Raw genomic sequence first — 19,182 nt, forward strand, 5'->3', positions numbered from 1 at the left:
TGTGAGAGATGTTTTGGTGACCATTAGAAATGTCAGGATTTGGCAACTAATTGACAAATGTCATGAGTAAGAGTAAGAAATTGAAGATTTTGAAGGTTTTTGAATCTGAGTGACAAGAAGAATGATAATCACCTTGAAAGAAATAGAGAAGTTTGGAAAGAGGGTAACTATAATGTAAAATTATGTAGATAATATAAGGAGAAAACAGTATAATATGAGCTGTTCTGCAATTTGCAATCCATCCATGCCAGTTTATCTTATGTGACTCATTCTATCTCATCAAAAAGGAAAAATGAAACTCTTATTCATCAGCCACTGAGTTGGAACACAAAGCCTGCCCTTCTGAGAAGAATCTGCCATAGTGAAGTTATAATCTGGGGATAAAATATAGATATGCTGAGATCAGAATGTGTGGGTGATGGTGGTAGAGATTTTACCTGCTAGCTGCTAATGTTGTCCCTGTCACAGAATAACTATCCTGATGGACTGGTGATTAAGAAAGAGACAGTTTGAAATTTTGCATTATCATAAGAGGCCAACAGTAAGAGGTATCCAAATGGGGTAGTATTGGAGATAATGGATATAGGGAATTATAAAGTTATAACTGAGATAATCCCAGTGATTGACTATCATGGGAAGGATGGAAAATGACCCACCTTACCACAGTTATATTGGTTGACCCTTTTTGGGTCAAGCCAAGACCTTCAAGGTACCCCTATTTTAAACAACAGTGTTCTAGACAGAGAAAGAAGAAAGGAAGCAGGAAGTAGAACCACAAAATCTTAAAACTGGAAGGGACTTATAGAAGGCATCTACTACAATTATAATAATAATATGAAAATACAATTATAATAATAATAATTTCTGACAAGTGGTTATCCAACTTCCTCTTAAATAGCTCTAGTGATGAGGAACTTAATCCTTCCTAAGATAGGACATTCCACAATTGGACAGTTCTGATTTGTTGAGAGGTTTTTCCTTAAAGAAATTCCAAATAGCAACAACTCTAACTTCCACCTATTGGTCTAAGTTCTACTTTGCAATAGAATCTAATATCTCTTCAGCATAAAATAGGTCAAATAGGCTGTTAAAGTTTGTCTAACTCATTGAGCCAGATTCTGATCAGTATATAAAACATAAACTAATAAAATAAATAAGAAATCAGATAAGTGTGATTTTAGTAAAGAATTATTGTTTTTCTTTCCTCCAAACTTTCAAAATACAGATATAGTGAGGAAATCAAAATGACTTGAAAATGGTATAGGTTGCCTAAAATAACTAATATTTACATTGAATTTTAAGGTTTATGATGCATTTTACAAATGTTATTTCATTTAATTTTTATAACATCCTGAGAGAGAGGTACTGTTATTTTACTCATTTTATACATGAGGAAATTAAGGCCTGTGAGAGGTTACAATGATTTGCCCAAGGTCACATAGTAAGTATCTTAAACAGGGTTTGAACTCAGGTTTTCCTAACTTCAATCCAATGTTTTATCTATTATGACACCTAGGTACCATATCCCCATCATCCTCTCTGCTACTAGAATTGTACCAGGTGTGCTATCAGCTTAAAAAAGATTAATTTACATCCCTAGTACTTTGATTCAGTTATAATAAGCAGTTTATACACAGTACATTAAGTATAAAAGAATAATAGTAGGAGAATGAGTTGTCCCTAGATTATTTCTATCTGAATTTTATTGCAAAGTTGAAAAGAACATTTATGTAATAGTAATACTGACAAAAAGTTTTCAAAATACAGAGACCAAGCAGAACAGAAAACATATGAGAACCAAAGTATATGCTATCATTGTTATCTTGACTGCTAATAGTATTATGCTGAGAGTGTTTTTAATAATCTTGTAATAGATGAGATTATACCCAATACTTTTCTTCAGTTACCCAAAAATATCATTTTGTTCATCTGTGTAATAGTCTACATAATATTAAATAAAAATAATATCAAGATAGCAACTTGTCCTCAAATCATTTCTACCTAGAACTGCCATCAAAAAAATGAGGGAATAGATGATAGTAACGATAAAGATTCTGACTTCATTCCACATTCATTTCTTATTCATGTACTACAAATAAAATAGACCCAAGTATAGTTAGATCAATAGAGTATTTGATGTTCACGTGGAATACTTTTCATTTGTGAAATTTGCCTCCAATACAATAATGTCAAGAGCAGTTAATTTTTGAAATGGCATTTTTCAGGAAGAATTTAAGCCCATTATGGTTCTACCTAACCTTAAATCATTATTATCTCTCCTAAATAGAACTAAGTATAGCCCCCAAGTTAAAAAGGGAATTGAACCAAATATCTTGTTTGTTATGACCGCGTATTTAAAATCAACTGGAGTCAGGAATTCAGGTTAAGGGAAAAATCTTCAATCTTTATTCTTTTTGAGGTGAAGGGGGATTGCAATAGCAATATGGGCAGCTGCGACAGGAAGCCAGCCAGCAGAGGTGAAGGGGGATTGCAGGTCACGATAGCAATGTGAGCAGCTGTGACAAGACGCCAGCCAGCAGCCTCTCTTTCCGCTTCCCTGCTTCCACCCCCCAAAATCGTCATTTCCTATACAACACATCAGCATGTGCACAAAGAGTGGGCAGGGGCCATTCTTTCTTCAAGCATATATATTAATAGAGTATGATCCAATTACTATTTAGTCTCATGTGCTTGGGACCTCAGTGCATCAACTCAAGCCTCAGCCCATTACACTTGTTAATCATTTGCTGTACTTGGATGACATGAAGATTATATGTCTCCATTGAAGGAACTATATTAGACCACCTCAGCTAATGGAATCTTCTTCCAACAATATCAAAATGTCACTTGTAAATGTTAAATTCTTATTGTATAACAAAGACAAATAGGGAATGACAATTTTAAGCTGACTTTTGGATTCAAAAGTCAAATTAAAATAGTGGGCAAAGATGATATTTGATATACATTAATCTCTAATTATACGGTAATCTCTACACATCAAAGATAATACTATCTAGGAGAAATCTGTGATTGAATGTGTTCAGCAATTTTGTGATGTCCTGCAATCAAAGCTCAGTGAGAAGAACACATGTAAAGCAAACTCAGTCTGAAGAACATATTTAAAAACATACAGCAATTAGATACAACTACTCTTAACTTACTACTTTGGGAATTATAAAATGAACCACAATACATTGGGAAAGTATCCAAAGAAAAACCCACACAATATTAAATTGTGTTTAAAAATTGTGTTTATTAAAAAAAATAAAATATTAAATAAAAATTAAACCACAGGGTCCACTATCTTAACAGCAATAGAAATATTATACTTCCTTACCAAATAAGAAAATTGATAGATATTTTATAAAGAGTATGAAAAACAGGTTAAAAATCTGCATGATTACTTTTGATAAAAGCATACATTAATCTTTGTCAAGCAATAATAAAAACAAAGAACAAATATACAAGAATTAGAGTAGCCAATTATAGCCAAAAGGGACTTACTTTAGATTCCAGATGGAATCTAAAAATGGCTAAAATTAAGGAATGGAATCTAAAGGTCTCCATCTACAACATCCACAGGAACTTACACAACAGTATATTAATAAAAAAGCAAATGACTGAGTTTTGTGAGTCTGTTTATTGAAATGGGGGAGTTTATGGAAGCAATTCAAAATCAGATCACTTCCACCAGAAGCCTGAATTTATTGATTGATGCAGCTTTTGAGAGCAAATAATTGAGAGACAGAGGAAGAACACATCTCACTGAAAATTACAAAAATTTCATACATAATGAATCTTGCCATCTTTCATAAACTAACAAACTTTATTATTACTAATAAAGACCATACAATATCCATAAGTGAATTCAACAAACAAGTTATATAAGAAATTAGAGCATTTTTGCAGACAGAATTGCTCTTTACAATCATCCAGATGCAACATTGATGTGTAAAAATTTTAAAACATACATGATATATATAATACATATATTATAATCACATTGACTACGTTTTTTCCTCAAAATTGTGTAATAAAAGCTTTCAAAATATATGAATAGTAGAATAAATCACAGTGATGTGGAACAGGATGGGTCTACAGCTAATAGCTTAGAATATTCACATCCCTTCCAGCCAGTTCAGTTTCTAATATAAGACCCATTTCAATGCTGCCACTTCTATGAAGTTTTTCCTGATCTTGACATTGTTGAGTCTCTTTTGCTCCAATCTTTTATAGCACCTGTTGAACCTTTCTTATCTGTGTTTTATTTTATATTATAGTTATCTATTTTGTTTTTTTGTCTTATCCTTCCATTTGACTAAAAGCTCCCTAAGGATGGAATTGTCCAGTCTAAACTTCCCACCTCCTCCAGTGTCTATCATGGTGATCCAGAGGTGCTTAATGTACAACATACAAAAATGCTTAACAAATATTAGCTAAATTTATTATAGTTAAAAACAAAATGTCCACAATCCCCTTAGAACCAAAGTAAAAAAAAAAAAAAAGTCAATTCACTGCTACTGGATTCTAGTATATGTGGGATTAAGTATTTTAATGGCTAATTTTCACTAAAAGACTTAAGACTTCAAGATTGTTCTTGACAGTCATAGAATGCCTTATTTTTCAGGGTTTTACTAAATCACTGAATCACAGGCATTGTAATAAAAACAAAAATGTATAAAACAAATTTGAAATGTTTTACTCATTAACAGTTGGGAAATTAAATTAATAACTTACCTTCATTTTTGGATGAAATGTATAAGAGCTAGTCCTGCTCCAAATTTCTAATCATTGTCACTTAATTTGGTCAAACTATGGCCTATGTGCTCCTGTCAGTGTCAGTACTATCATTGTGAAATGAATACATTACTTAAGAAGATCCATGATTTCTCCCCCAATGATGCTTCTTCTACAATTCAAATTATAGTCTCTTTATCAGAGTATGCAGCTTCTGTGAATTGCTGTTGTCAAAAATTGAATATATTTCTTTGAATTTCCCTTCTTCTATCTAAGGGATCACCATCTTTTCAGTGTCCCATGTTCACAGTCTCAGTTGTATCCTCACTCATTTTCATTCCACATATCCAGTTCCATTGTTCCTCCCCTACAATAGTGGTGTCAGATTCAAAGAACAGGGACTACTGAAATGACCCTGCTAGTCATATATTGACTTTGAAAAGCACATATTAACATTATCTATATTCTGTGGGTATTTTCATTTATTTTGTTGTTTCCCTATTAATCTGGTCAACCCCCAAAAACTCAACAACAGATTTCTGAAAAAATACTGGTCCCAATTTAGAACCAAGGAGAGAGAGAGGCCTCTAAGAAAAGCTAACCGGGCTATATTGGAGACAATAAAAGATCTGAACTTTTATCATGGCTGCGTTTTGGGTGATTATTACTCTTAACTGATACTAAGACTGCCTCCAGAAAACCCCACCGAGAAACCTGCTCTCCCCAAGAGAAGCATCACAAATTATATTTTAAAGAAGGAAAAGATCACCACACCCTGGTTTGATATTTAGAGGTCTTGGGTTTGAATCTCATCTCTGCCTTGTAACTTCCTCTGCCTCCTTAGGTTCAATTTTCTCCTCTGTAAAACAAAGTAAATTGGATTCAATGACCTGAAGTCCCTTCCATCTCTGCATCTTTTATTCTTTGAAACAATTAAATTGTGACTTCCATTAAGACGGGCACAGTATCTCTTTTCTTCCTTTTACCCTATGCTGAGCACAGTGCCTTTCATATAGTAGAAACTTTAATAAATATTTCTTAGAGTGAATTTCCTACCAGCTTTCAATGTTGTAAACTGAATTTATTGTCCTTCCTCAAAAACCTGCTTCTTTCAGTGCACCTCAGTTCAGTGCTTCTCCTTGTTAGCCAGGTTCAAAACTTTATCACTTTTAACCTCTTTTTTCTTCACATTTCCTACATTTAAGAAGTTTCCAAGTATAAATGTACTTCTAAAGTAAGATTCTCTCAGATGACTATTATGATATAAACAATAAAAAGCTACTAAAGATTTTTGAACAAAATATGACATCATATTGAATCATAGTAAAGACTAATAGTGCTATTTTTAAAAATGGATTGGTGAGGAAAAAAAGCATGGACACAGGAAGAGTCTAGTAAGAGGCTTTTTCTGTGATATTAGTAGATGGTCATGATGGCATTTTAGAGTGGTTGTAATAAAAAGAGAAATTGAATGGATCCAAGAGGAGATGAGAAAGTAGAATAACCTAATTTAAACTATTTAAATGGATAAATATAAGAGGTGAGGAGAGAAGTATAATATAAGAGGTGAGTCAGAGTGGATAACTGTTGATAACATAGACCAAAATAGTGAAATATAATAAAAGCAAGTTTAGAGGAAAAGAAAAAAAAAAAAAAAAAGCTTGGTTTTGTTGAATCTGAGTTGCTGGTGACATCCACATAGATATAGCTTGTAGGCAGTTGGAAGTATAAATCAGGATTAGAGATATAAGAAGGAGTCATCTGAAGAAAGGTGAGAGTTGAAATGTTAGTGTGAATGAGTTCCCACTCAGACTTTGAAAAGAAGAAATTTAGAGAAGAATGTAAAACTTCTACAGAGGATCTGACTACTTCTTCATATAGGGCTTTCAGCCCTACCTAATTTAATCATAACCTTCTGATGGCATTATTACAATAATCTAACTGAGAAGTAGACCTGGAAACAAGTGAACATAGTACCCATCTTCCTAAGAACACAAATCTCTGGGGAAAACTAAATTTATCAAGAACCATTGGTAATATTGGCTTAGACCAGCATCACAATAAACTCCAAATAATTGATCAATCTTAATAAAAAATATCAAATCATAAGATTAGAAAGCTGTTCCCAATATGTCTGTGGTTAGTAGAGAATTCATAACCAAACAAGGGACAAACAAGATCACAAAAAACAACAGACAATTGACTGCAGTTATCCTTTCCATAACATGACTTCTCCCTTTGACATTTTTGATATAGCATGGGTTGGCATAAGAAATTAAGTAGGAATTTGGGGGGAGTTTTGTGGAAATCACAAATGACACGCAAAAGCCAGCAGAAGATATTTAAAAAGTTTAGAAACTCGAAAATGTATATCAATCCAAATTTTACAATAAGGTACTGTATACGCCCCATAAAAGAAAAAATCCAGTCCTTTTCTCTGGTACAAAGGGCGGTCCAAAAAATTTTACATACATTTTCCAGATCGCAGGGGCACTGTTCTCTTAACCCCTGTGAAGTAGAAAAGATAAATATGTATGAAAATGTTATAAAAACAAAATAACTACAATAAGAAAACAAATGAATCTGCAAAAAAATAATAATAATAATTCACCTACTCATCTATATCTAATACATGTCCAAGATATTTAGGGAATTGACACGAATATATGACATAATTTATCCAGAAATATAGGGAATTAACACAACCATATGACAAGAGATGTTTACCAATGGATGTGATTAATTATTGTAAATTATTTTTTAAAAACATTTCAGATTCAAATGATTCAAACCAGCTCCAATTGTTTAGTGATGAAGAGAGCCATCTACTCTCAGGGAGAGGACTGTGGGAACTGAGTGTGGTTCACACAATAGTATTTTCACTCTTTTTATTGTTGTTTGCTTACATTTTATTTTGCTTCTCTTTTTTTCTTGTGTGGCATGATAATTGTATAAATACATATACATATATTGGATTTAAAATATATTTCTACCATGTTTAATATGTATTGCCATCTAAGATAGGTTGTGGGGGTGGGAGTGGGGGGAATTGGAACACAGGATTTTGTAAGGGTTAATATTGAACATTGTCCATGCATATGTTTTGAAAAATAAAAAGCTCCAATTAAAAAAAAAATCTTTCAGACTTTCAACATATGAAAAATGCCTCAAATCACTAAAGATAAGAGAAATGTAAATTAAAACAACTCCGAAGTTTCATGTCATAACCATAAAGTTGTCTAAAATAATAAAAGACAGAAATAATCTATTAGAGAAATTATTGGTAGAGCTGCAAATTGGTCCAACAATTCTGGGAAAATTTGAAATTATTCAACAAAATTACTAAACTATTCATTTGAACAATTGACCCAGTGGTCTCACTACTGGGATTTATACTCAAAATGGTCAGAGGCAGAGAAAAAGAATTTTATGGTATTAAAATTGTCATAGCAGCATTTTTTTTTATTTAAAAAAAAAAAAAAAAGGAAAAAATATCTGTCAATATGAAGCAATCTCCTCTACTGCTAAGGAGGTTGAGGATGGTGGATCACTTGAGTTCAGGAGTTCTTAGGTGCAGTAAAGTTTACATTAATCTAGTTTCTCCACCAAGTCCAGCATCAATATGATGAGCCCCTGGGAGCAATCACTAGGCTGCTTGACTGAGGAAGAGTGAAGTGACCCAAATCAGAAAACAGGAGAGTTACTGATCACGATTGGGGTTGAACCCTTAAGTGGCTACTTCACTTCCAGACCAAATACAGCTATTCCTTCCCCCAAAAAAATTAAATTCCATTATTTGGGAATAAAGCTAAACAAATTGTACTGCATGAATGGAATGGAATATAAAACGTGTTAAGGACCATGCCTAAATGTGAAGGGGCTGGTCAGTTCTCCAAAAGCTCCCATGGCTGTGAATCAGAACATCCCTGAACGAATTGCAAATCAGCCTTTACTGACGAAGATATTGCTTGTGGATTGGGATTGAAATAAATTGGAGGCAGAAAGAAGAGAGGGGTCAGAGAATGCAACTACCTCTCAGTCTCTGTATCATTATCATCTTCTCACATGAAGGGATCTATTCTGCTAGTCAGAATTAGATTCCCAGCAGCCACTAGCAGATAGCTCCTCTGTAACATGCTGTAAGAAAGACAATATCATGGAGTCAAAGAAATGAGGAAAATTGTATAAAAAGTTGCAGAGTAAAGAGGCAGAGCCAAGATGATAAAGTAGCAGGAAGAAAATTCCACAAATTTAGAAGATGCCTCAGATTGAATAATGATGGAAAAAATCCAAAAGAAAAGTTACACTGAACAGTTTTTCCAGCCCAGGTAAGCATAGGGAGATAAATAGAGTTTTGTGAGCTCTAAGAATGAGACCTTGTCCTGAGGCAATGTACAAAGAAAAGTGAGGAAGTTCAGAATCAAGCAACAGTAGTATGGCTCAGACCCCCAGAAGTAGAGCAAGGTCTCAACTTTATCTTCCAGCCCAATCTAAATCCTGCAAAGGAAATACCAGGTCAGGAATCCCAGACTAAAGGGGAACCTCTAAACCAGTAGAGCTTTCCAGCTGGTTGTCAGTAACAATCATTTGCAAGTCTGTGTCAAACATGGCCAATGAGAACATTTGTTTTGCTTTACATGTATGTAACAGGAGTTACATTTTTCTTTCATTCTCAGTGGTAGTAGTGGAATGAAGTAGAAGGGAAAGAAAGACATTTTTTTTGCTGATTAAAAAAGTGACAATTTTTTTTTAATTGAATTGCAAAGAGTCAAGACAATGGTATTCACAGTGACTACAGTAATATAAATAAAAACACTAAAATTCAACTAAAACATTAAAATCAATGATTAATCTTGATTCTAAAAGACACAGTATGAATTATAGCTCCCTCCCCTTGATTGAGACAAGGAATAATGAGTACTGAATACTGAATATATTCCCAGGTATGGGTTTGTTTAATTTTTTTCTTCATGATGAAGGAAGGTTATTGGGGCAGTGGGAATGTCAAAGCAAGAGGTAGTCAGAATTTTTCTGTTCTCTGCATGTGCCTGCCTGTCTCGCAATCAGAGCCTTACAAATCATCAGCACTGCAAAGTTACAAAAAAAAAAAAAAAAAAAAATTTAAAAAACCCAACCAGTTAGCCACCAGTTGTGCTATTTGTATTGAGAGAAAAGATTTAACCATCTTAACTAGATCTTACTTTGAAACAGTTAATATTGCCTTGTGAGGTGATGTCGATTCCTTTTTCTGCAATTAAAAAAGCATATAATGATCACCATTTTCCTAACCACCATTTTCAGTAAGAAACTTCCATTCATTCCAGAAGCAAATTTTGCACCTGTAATAATGAAATGTCTTAGCTCTGTACATGAGCTGTCTAGTGCAGAGTCCGTTTCATCTCTGGAGAGATTTTTGACTTGGGCTTAAGGGCTCTGGACTTTGGCTAAATTAATCCACAGACTGAATATTCCTGGTTTTATGACAGCATAACTTGGTAATCCTAGTTTTAACTAGGATTAAGTAGTGAAGTCAATGAAGTTTGTCTTTCAGCTCCCCCTATTTCTGATTCTTTTTGGTACCAAAGACTGGTACTAAATACTCATCCTCTAGATTTAAAAGGAAATTGATTTGATCAGCTAAGTCACTTGTTATACAGTAACTATACCAATTCTGCTTCTACCTCACTATCACAATGCCTTGCATATGATAGTGTTTTGATAAAGGTTTGCCAAATGAATACATGATAATTCATTAATTATACAAGATGATTGTTTTCATTATCGCTATTAAATATCTCTTCTCTTTGGTTATTTTTAGTTAACATAAAATGTTGATTATTCCAAAAGCTATTAATTTAAGAAGTTCTAATAGCTTAATTCTTATCTCTGGCTAGTAACTACACCGTGAGCCTATGCCAGTCTCTCATTTGTATCTCATCAAAAATATCTTTGTAAATCATGGATGTATTTTTTTTAATTTTTTTATTATTTTAAATTTTATAATTTTATTTACAAAACATATGCATAGGTAATTTTTCATCATTGACCCTTGCAAAATCTTCTGTTCCAACTTTTCTCCTCCTTCCCCCCACCCCCTCCCCTAAATAGCAGGCAGTCCAATACATGTTAAATATGTTGAAGTATGTTAAATACTATATGTGTGTGTATACACACACATTTATACAGTTATATTGCTGCACAAGAAAAATCAGATTCAGAAATAAGGTAGAAATAATCTGAGAAGGAAAATAAAAATGCAAGTGGACAATAATAGAGAGTGTTTGTGGTCCACACTCATTTCCCAGTGTTCTTTCACTGGGGGTAGCTGGTTCTCTTCATTACTTGACAATTGGAACTGATTTGGGTCCTCTCATTGTTGAGGAGAGCCACGTCCATCAGAATTGATCATCAGAACAATACTATATAGTGTTGTTGTTGAAGTGTATAATGATCTCCTAGTTCTGCTCATTTCACTTAGCATCAGTTCATGAAAATCTCTCCAGGCCTTTCTGAAATCAATGGATGTACTTTCAAAAAGAAGAGGAGGAGGAACTGGATTTGGAATCAAAGGATCTAAATATCACTTATTATTCTGGCTTCAATATGTCACTGAATACCTTCTACAGTGATAACTCATTTGCATGTCCTCTACAAGAAAGCCTCCTGTCATATGTTGGGAGCCTTCCTCTAGAATTCTGACCTAGCCTGGATATCAGTGGAACATAGTTACTGTATATCAGTGACCCCTTATACTTATTCAATTAGCTGCCTTCTTTTCAGTCATATGTAAATTATGATATACCTTAAGTTCATTACTGTTACACTATAAGCTATCCATACACACTATCCTCTTCTTCATTGCTTTTGGATGATTTGAACTTTTAATTCTTCTTTGACTCTGATATTCAGTGCTTCACTTCCATATAGCATCTCTAGAAGAATAGTAAAAACAACAGTATTCCATCATAATCACACACCACTTGTTCAGCTATTCCCCAGTTCATGGACATCCCCTCAACCTCCAGTTCCTTGCCACCAAAAAAGAGCTGCTATAAATACTCCAGTTTTCCTTTTTTTTTTTTTTTGGGGGGTGGGGGGTAGGGTGGGGGAGAGTTAGGGATAGGTGAGGGATACAGGCCCAAAAGTGATACTGCTGGGTCAAAGGGTATCCATGGTTCTATAGCCCCCTGGTCATAGTTCCAAATCATTACAGATTAGTTGAATCACAATTCTGCTAATAGTGCTCAGTGTCTTGTCTTTCCCACATTCCTTTTCCCACCCATCAACTAATCTAATTACTAAGAAATATCACCTCAGTATTGTTCCAATGTGTATTTTCCCCAATAATAACGAGTTACGCATTCTTTCATATGTCTATAGATATCTTTGATTACTTTTTCTGAAAGCTTCATAATTTTTGATCATTTAACAATTAGGGAATAGCTTTAATTTTTAAAAATTTGCCTCAGTACTCTATATTAGAGAAATGAGGCCTTTATCAGAGAAACTTGCTTCAAAATTTTCACTATTGCTGACTGCATTTCCCTTCCATCCTGTTTTCCTCCACTAATTTTTCCCCTCTCCTTTCATCCTGTCCCTCCTTAAAAATGTTTTGCTTCCGACTACTACTTCTCCAATCTGCCCTCCCTTCTATCTCCTCACATACAACTTCTTTTATCCCCTTTCACTTTCCTACAAGATAAGGTAGATTTCTATACTCAATTGAGTATGTATGTTATTTCTTCTTTGAATCAATTCTGATGAGAGTAACATTCATTCATTATTCCTTATTTCCTCCCTTTGCTTCCACTGTAAAAACTTTCTTGCTTCTTGTTTGTCAGATAATTTACCTCATTCTACCTCTCCCTTTCTCCCAGTACATTTTTCTCTCTTTAATTTTATTTTCTTAGATATCATTTCATCATATTCAATTCAAACCTGTGCTTTTTGTCTGTATATAGTCCTAACTGCCCTAAAAATGAGAAAGTTCTTATGGGTTACAAGTGTCATCTTCCCATGTAAGAAGTTAAGTAGTTTAACCTTACTTAAGTTCCTTATGATTTTCCTTTCTTGTTTGCTTTTTTTCTACTTCTCTTGAGTCTTTTATTATTGGAAAGTCACATTTTTTATTCATCTCTGGTCATTTCATCAAGAACGCTTGAAAGTCCTCATTCTCTTAGATTTAACACAGAAATTAGTTTTGCTTTGATTATACATATTTGTTTAAAAAAATAGAATTTTATGTTTTTCTTTCATTGTGAGAAGGGAACTGGGAAGGTGAGAAAATGGGTTTTTGTTCATTTTTTTAAAAGTTAATTTCATTTTAAATGAAACATCCTTGTTGTTCAGTCATTTTTCAATCAAATCCAATTCAGTCAAACTCTCCATGGCTCCATTTGGATTTTTCTTGGCAAAGATACTGAGATAATTTGCCATTTTCTTCTCCAACTCATTTTTACAGATGAGAAAACTGAGATAAACACAGTTAATAGACTTGCCTAGTCACGCAACTAGTGAGACCAGATTTGAACTTAGAAAGAGGAGGAGTCTTCTTGACTTTTGGACTTAGAACTCTGTTCATTACTTAGCTATCCAAATGAAACAGACTTCTACTGAAGGGAGCATCTAGGTTTTATCTAGTCTTAGCTCTTTCACTTACTATTACTATCTGTCCCCAGTTTCCACATCTATAAAATGGGAATATAATAGTATTTCTATCAATTACCTCATATAAATCAACAAACTTTATCAACATAAAAATTATTGAATATTTACTACATAATAACTTTTTAAATTGTGACTGACATACAGCTTCTCCTAATAAATATTGGGTTGAAGTGCATTATTTTGGAGAAGTGAGGCTGGAGACAGCCCTTCCTCCTTAAATCCAATTAACTTGCAAATCGTGACATTACCTTTCTGATATCTTGATCCTCTTTGAGGACAAAGGAAAAAAAAAAAAAAAACAAACTCTGTGGGTCCAAACCCCTATAGCCATAGTTCTCAATTCCCACCAACTTATTTATCTTTGATAGAGGACACAACTAATTCTCTTTCCCTATCACTATCTTCCCTCCTCCCCCCCCCCCAAAAAAAAAAAAAACTTTTAATGAATCAAATTAGTAAGAATATCCACCTTTCCCTAGAGACTAACAAAAATGGCAATGGTGAGGAAGCATAATTCTCGGCCTCAGCTATTCCAAGAAAGATTTTTTAAAAATTGAAGACTTAGTGGCAGTCAGGAGTTATCTATCCAACCCCAATCAGCATAAGAAGAAAACCGCAAGACTATAGAGCCTTCCACAGCCTGAGACTTATAATTCTGTATGAGAAGGAACAGGAAGAGATGTAAGCCAGGGACTGTAGTACTCGTAATGCTGTTCTATGGTAGAGAATTAATGTGAGAATCCCCTCTTTGGTCAGAGGCACAGATCCAACATGTACATTATCTTCAGAGATTTGCATAGCCCATTAAGTTCCAGTTCAATTAGAATACTGGAAGAACGAGATATAAAAAAAAAAAAAAAATTTGCAAAGGATGTAAACAATTTTCAGGTGAAGAAATTAAAACCATTTCTAGTCATATGAAAAAATGCTCTAAATCACTATTGATTAGAGAAATTCAAATTAAGACAACTCTGAGGCACCACTACACACCTTTTAAATCGGCTAAGATGACAGGAAAATATTGGGAGCACAATATGCAACTTTGCTTTACCTCTGGTAAGCCTTTTTCTTCTCTTCTTGTGAGAGAATGATGGTGATTCAAGGAAACTGAGAGGCAGTTGCTGTTCTCCGGCCTCCCCACTGAGAGGCCATTGCCTCTCTCCTCTTCCCTCTGCCTCCAATTTATTTTCCCAGTCCACGAGCAACACCTGTATCAGTAAAGGCTGCTTTGCAATGTCTTCAAATGTTCACAGCTGTGGAGGCTCTAGGAGAATTGACCTGCCTCTTACAGTGCATTTAGGCATGGTCCTTAACAATTCCTTCAGACAAGATAACTCAGAATAAGATAATGCCACAACATCTATAAGCAAAACTTCAAAGAAAAACCCAATGTGGACATAATCAACTAGAATTCATAAAAGAAATGAAACAAGACTTTTTAAAAATAATATTACAAATGAAGTGAGAGCTTTAGAAGAAAGACTTGAAAGAATTAATAGCTCAATACAAGAGGTACAAAATTTACACAATTAACAGACTTTCTGAAAATGAAAATGAACTAAATAGAAGATAGTGAGACAAGAAATATTGAAAACAAAGTCAAGTGTTTGAAGAATAAAAAAATAAGTATAATATTTCCTTTTCTAAAAAAACTGACATGGAAAACAGTTTGGGGTGGGGGAATCTAAAAGTCATTGGTATCTATCATGAATTCAAAACATCTAACATCAATTCAAAGTAGTAGGAATTACAGTCAGAAGCACATAGGATTCAACAGTTATCACTATAGGGAAGAAAGCTTGGAATGCAAAAGGCAAAAGATATAGGCTTAAAAATCAAGAATAATTTATCCAGAAAAGTTGCATATAATCTTACAAGGGAAGAAACGAATCTTTAATGAAAAAGAAGACTTCCAAGCATTTCTGCTTTATACAACAGTTTAATAGAAAATTTGAAATGCATACACAAGTGTCAAGAGAGACAAATGGTAAATATATATGAGAATACCCACAGAGAAGGGAGTATATAAGGACAAAGAACTAACATTGTAACAGGAAGGAAAGAATCAACTGTGATATTTATGTACATTTTAGTCTTTTTCCCTCTCTGATCTCTTTTGGGGCATATGTTTAGTGTTATTGGCTAAAGTAGTATACAAGTCTGTTATATAATTCTAAATTGTTTTCTAGAATTGGTACAGAGGTACACCAATTCTCAATTATGACAATAGTACATTAATGTGCCTCTTATTCCATATTCTAATCAACATTTGTCATTTTTCTTTTTTATCATCTTTGCCAATCTGATGGGTATGGGCCAAAACTGTATAAATTTGCATTTCTCTAATTGTTAGTGACTTAGAGCATTTTTTCATATGCTTATTGAACATTTCATTTTCTTTTTTAAGAACTGCCTAGTTATATCTTTTGACCATTTATCAATTGAAGAATAACTTTTGTTTTTATAAAATTTAATCAGTTTCTTATATATCGTAGAGATGAGATGTTTAGCAGAGAAACTTCTGCAAAACTTTTCCACATTTAACTGTTTCCCTCCATTTTAATTTCCTTGAATTTGTTTGTGCAAACACTTAATTTTTTAATGAAAATTGTCTGGTTTATCTTATGATCTTCTCTGTTTCTTGTTTGATTGTAATTGAAAGAGATAATTTCTTTCTTGTTCTGATAATTTGTTTATGATATGACTTTCAATCTCTTAAGTTATTTATACATTTGGAGAATGTCTTCTATATGTCTCTACCAGGATGTCAGTGTATTATTTTTAAAATATTTTATTAATGATCTCAGTATAATTGGTTTCCTTTGTAATTCCATGTATTTTATTTTATGCATTTAAGAACAATATTCTGAGAATATTGTTTTAACTTGGACTAAGATATTGATGTGGTTTGAGGTTAGCTATGTTTAGGTCCTTTTTTCCCCATTTTTCTTCATTTTTCCCTGTATTCAACTTTTTGTTCTTCCAGATGAAATTCATTATTGTTCATCTAACTATAAAATAATCCTTTGTAGATCAATTGGAATGGGACTGACTCTGGCTCTGCCTACCTGTGAACAACTAAGTTATTTAGGTCTTCTGTGAGGAATGTTTTTTAACTGTTACGTAGTTCCTTTGTGTAGCTTGTTAAACTCTCCAAGTATTTTATATATTCTCTAGTTATTTTAAATCAAATTTCTTTTTATCTTTTCCTATTGGATTTTGTCAAAGCTGATGATTTGTGTGGATTTATTTTTAGATCCTGGGACTTCACTGAAATTAGTTTGGTTTTTTTTATTTTTTTTATTTTGTTGTCCCTAGAGATAGCAAGAATTGGAAAATTAGGGGATAGAGTATACATACAGGGGAATGGCTGAACAAATTATAATATATAATTGTAATGATTGTAATGGAAAATTATTTCACTCTAAGAATGGATGAAAAGAATGGTTACAGAAAAACCTGTCAAGATTTATATGGACTGAAGCACAATGAAGGGTATGGAACCAAAAGAACAATTTATACAATAAAAACATTGTAAAGACAACAGCTTTGAAAAACTTAAGAACTCTGGTCAGTGACCAGATGAGCTGTCATGAAAAACATTACTCACTTCCTGACAGAAGTAAAAATGAGATGTGCATTTTTGAATTTGATAGGCATCAAAATTTATATTGCTTGAGAATGCATATTTGTTACAAGGATTTTCTTTCTCAATTTGGAAATTACAAGTGGGAAGGAGGGGGGCAGGATTAGTAATAGAGCCTCTTTCTCCCCCCAAAAAAGTGAGAAGAAAATTTAAAAAGAAAAGCAAGTTCTACATAATTAAGATTTGTAATTTCATGTGCAATTCTCTCCTATTCCTCAATATTAATGGAAATGTTGGTTTTATTTGTTGTCTAGTGAGTTCAGAATTCCAAAATAAAATTTAATGGAAAAAATTAAAATAAAAACAAAACATTTCTCCCATAGAGCTGGTGCACATTCTCCCACAAATAAACACTGCATTAGTGTTACTTCTGGGCTTATATCCCAAAAAAATACTAAAGAAGGGAAAGAGACCTGTATATGCCTAAATGTTTGTGGCAGCCCTGTTTGTAGTGGCTAGAAAATGGAAATTGAATGGATGCCCATCAATTGGAGAATGGGTGAGTAAATTGTGGTATATGAATGTTATGGAATATTATTGTTCTGTAAGAAATGACCAGCAGGATGAATAAGAGAGGCTTGGAGAGACTTACATGAACTGATGCTGAGTGAAATGAGCAGAACCAGGAGATCATTATACACTTCGACAACGATATTGTATGAGGATGTATTCTGATGGAAGTAGATTTCTTTGACAAAGAGACCTAACTGAGTTTCAATTGATAAATGATGGACAGAAGCAGCTACACCCAAAGAAAGAACACTGGGAAACGAATGTGAACTATTTGCATTTTTGTTTTTCTTCCCGGGTTATTTTTACCTTCTGAATCTAATTCTCCCTGTGCAACAAGAGAACTGTTCGGTTCTGCAAACATATATTGTATCTAGGATAATACTGCAACATATTTAACATATATAGGACTGCTTGCCATCTAGGGGAGGGGATGGAGGGGGGGAGGGGAAAAAATCAGAACAGAAGCAAGTGCAAGGGATAATGTTGTAAAAAAAATTACCCTGGCATGGGTTCTGTCAATAAAAAGTTATTATAAAATAAAATAAAATTTAAAAAATAAAAATAAAAATAAACACTGCATTGATTGTTAGATACATTACGCAAAAGAAACAAAAGGAAAGATACTTATGTAGGAAAGTCATGTGACTAAAGTTCTCATGTATACATACATGTCATAAAAACGTGTTCAGGGAATGTGTATAAAGGGAGAACACATATAGTGGCTACCTTTGACACTGATCTCCTCAACTTACTGCTTACTCTATTAGTCTCCATTGCCTCCTTGCCTAGGATGCTGCTTTGCTCTTTTAGAAAATAGAAATCTTCACCAGTTTTATTACTTCAGTGTCTAGTTTCTTAAGATCTTCTATCTTTTGGGCAGGCAATCAGTCCCCCTGCCAAGTTCTTTAGGGAAAAAAGAGCAGGGTTGTCCCAGTCCACTAATCATCTTAGTCTTGGTCTTTTCTTTCTATTGTCTTCTGTCACAGGGATAGGTTCCCTGGGACAGAGACCTTACCCTAGCCTACAATGACTAATTTACTCCTGAAATTTTCATTTTTTGAAGACTATGGCAGCAGTTATTTGCTTAATAATTACAAAGGGGTAGTTAAGGGGCCTCCAGTTTTTGAAATCTTAGTCTCTCCTGTTTGCCCGTGTAGAGGAATAGGCAGGGAAAAAAGTTAAAAGGGCAAATAAAGCTCAGGAACCAAAGTCTTTGTCCCTACTCAGGTATATCCCTGACTCCTTTATACATAGATGTAGTCTAATTGTGAAAGAGATTTGTCCCTCACCTTCATATGTATAAAATGAAGTTATTCTTGTTTTCTTAATTCTCCATTTATTTCTTTTGAGAAATCAGTCATCAACAAGTCACACATTATTGTTTGGCTGAAGCTGTAGCAATAGAATCTGTCACAAGAGGATTGACTTTTCCCAATTGTTATACATAAAGGAAGCTGCAAAATGAATGGAAGCAGTTATTAAGCATTTATGTTTTGTCAAGAATTATTCAGAATGAGGAGAATACAAATAATAAATAAAGCAATTCCTCCCATAGAGGGAAAATCTCAGGGAGGGTAAGAGGAGCCATAGGGAATCTAACTGACACATGCTTTCCACAT

At 33.7% G+C, this 19,182-nt stretch overlaps 1 protein-coding gene across 1 annotated transcript in view; it reads left to right on the plus strand.

The window, feature by feature from the left end:
• The window catches only part of GALNT10 (polypeptide N-acetylgalactosaminyltransferase 10), a 153,700-nt gene that overhangs the window by 99,354 nt on the left and 35,164 nt on the right, over positions 1–19,182 (plus strand). The window lies entirely within an intron of this gene.

This window comes from Antechinus flavipes, chromosome 2, assembly GCF_016432865.1.
Source record: "Antechinus flavipes isolate AdamAnt ecotype Samford, QLD, Australia chromosome 2, AdamAnt_v2, whole genome shotgun sequence".
NCBI lineage: Eukaryota > Metazoa > Chordata > Mammalia > Dasyuromorphia > Dasyuridae > Antechinus > Antechinus flavipes.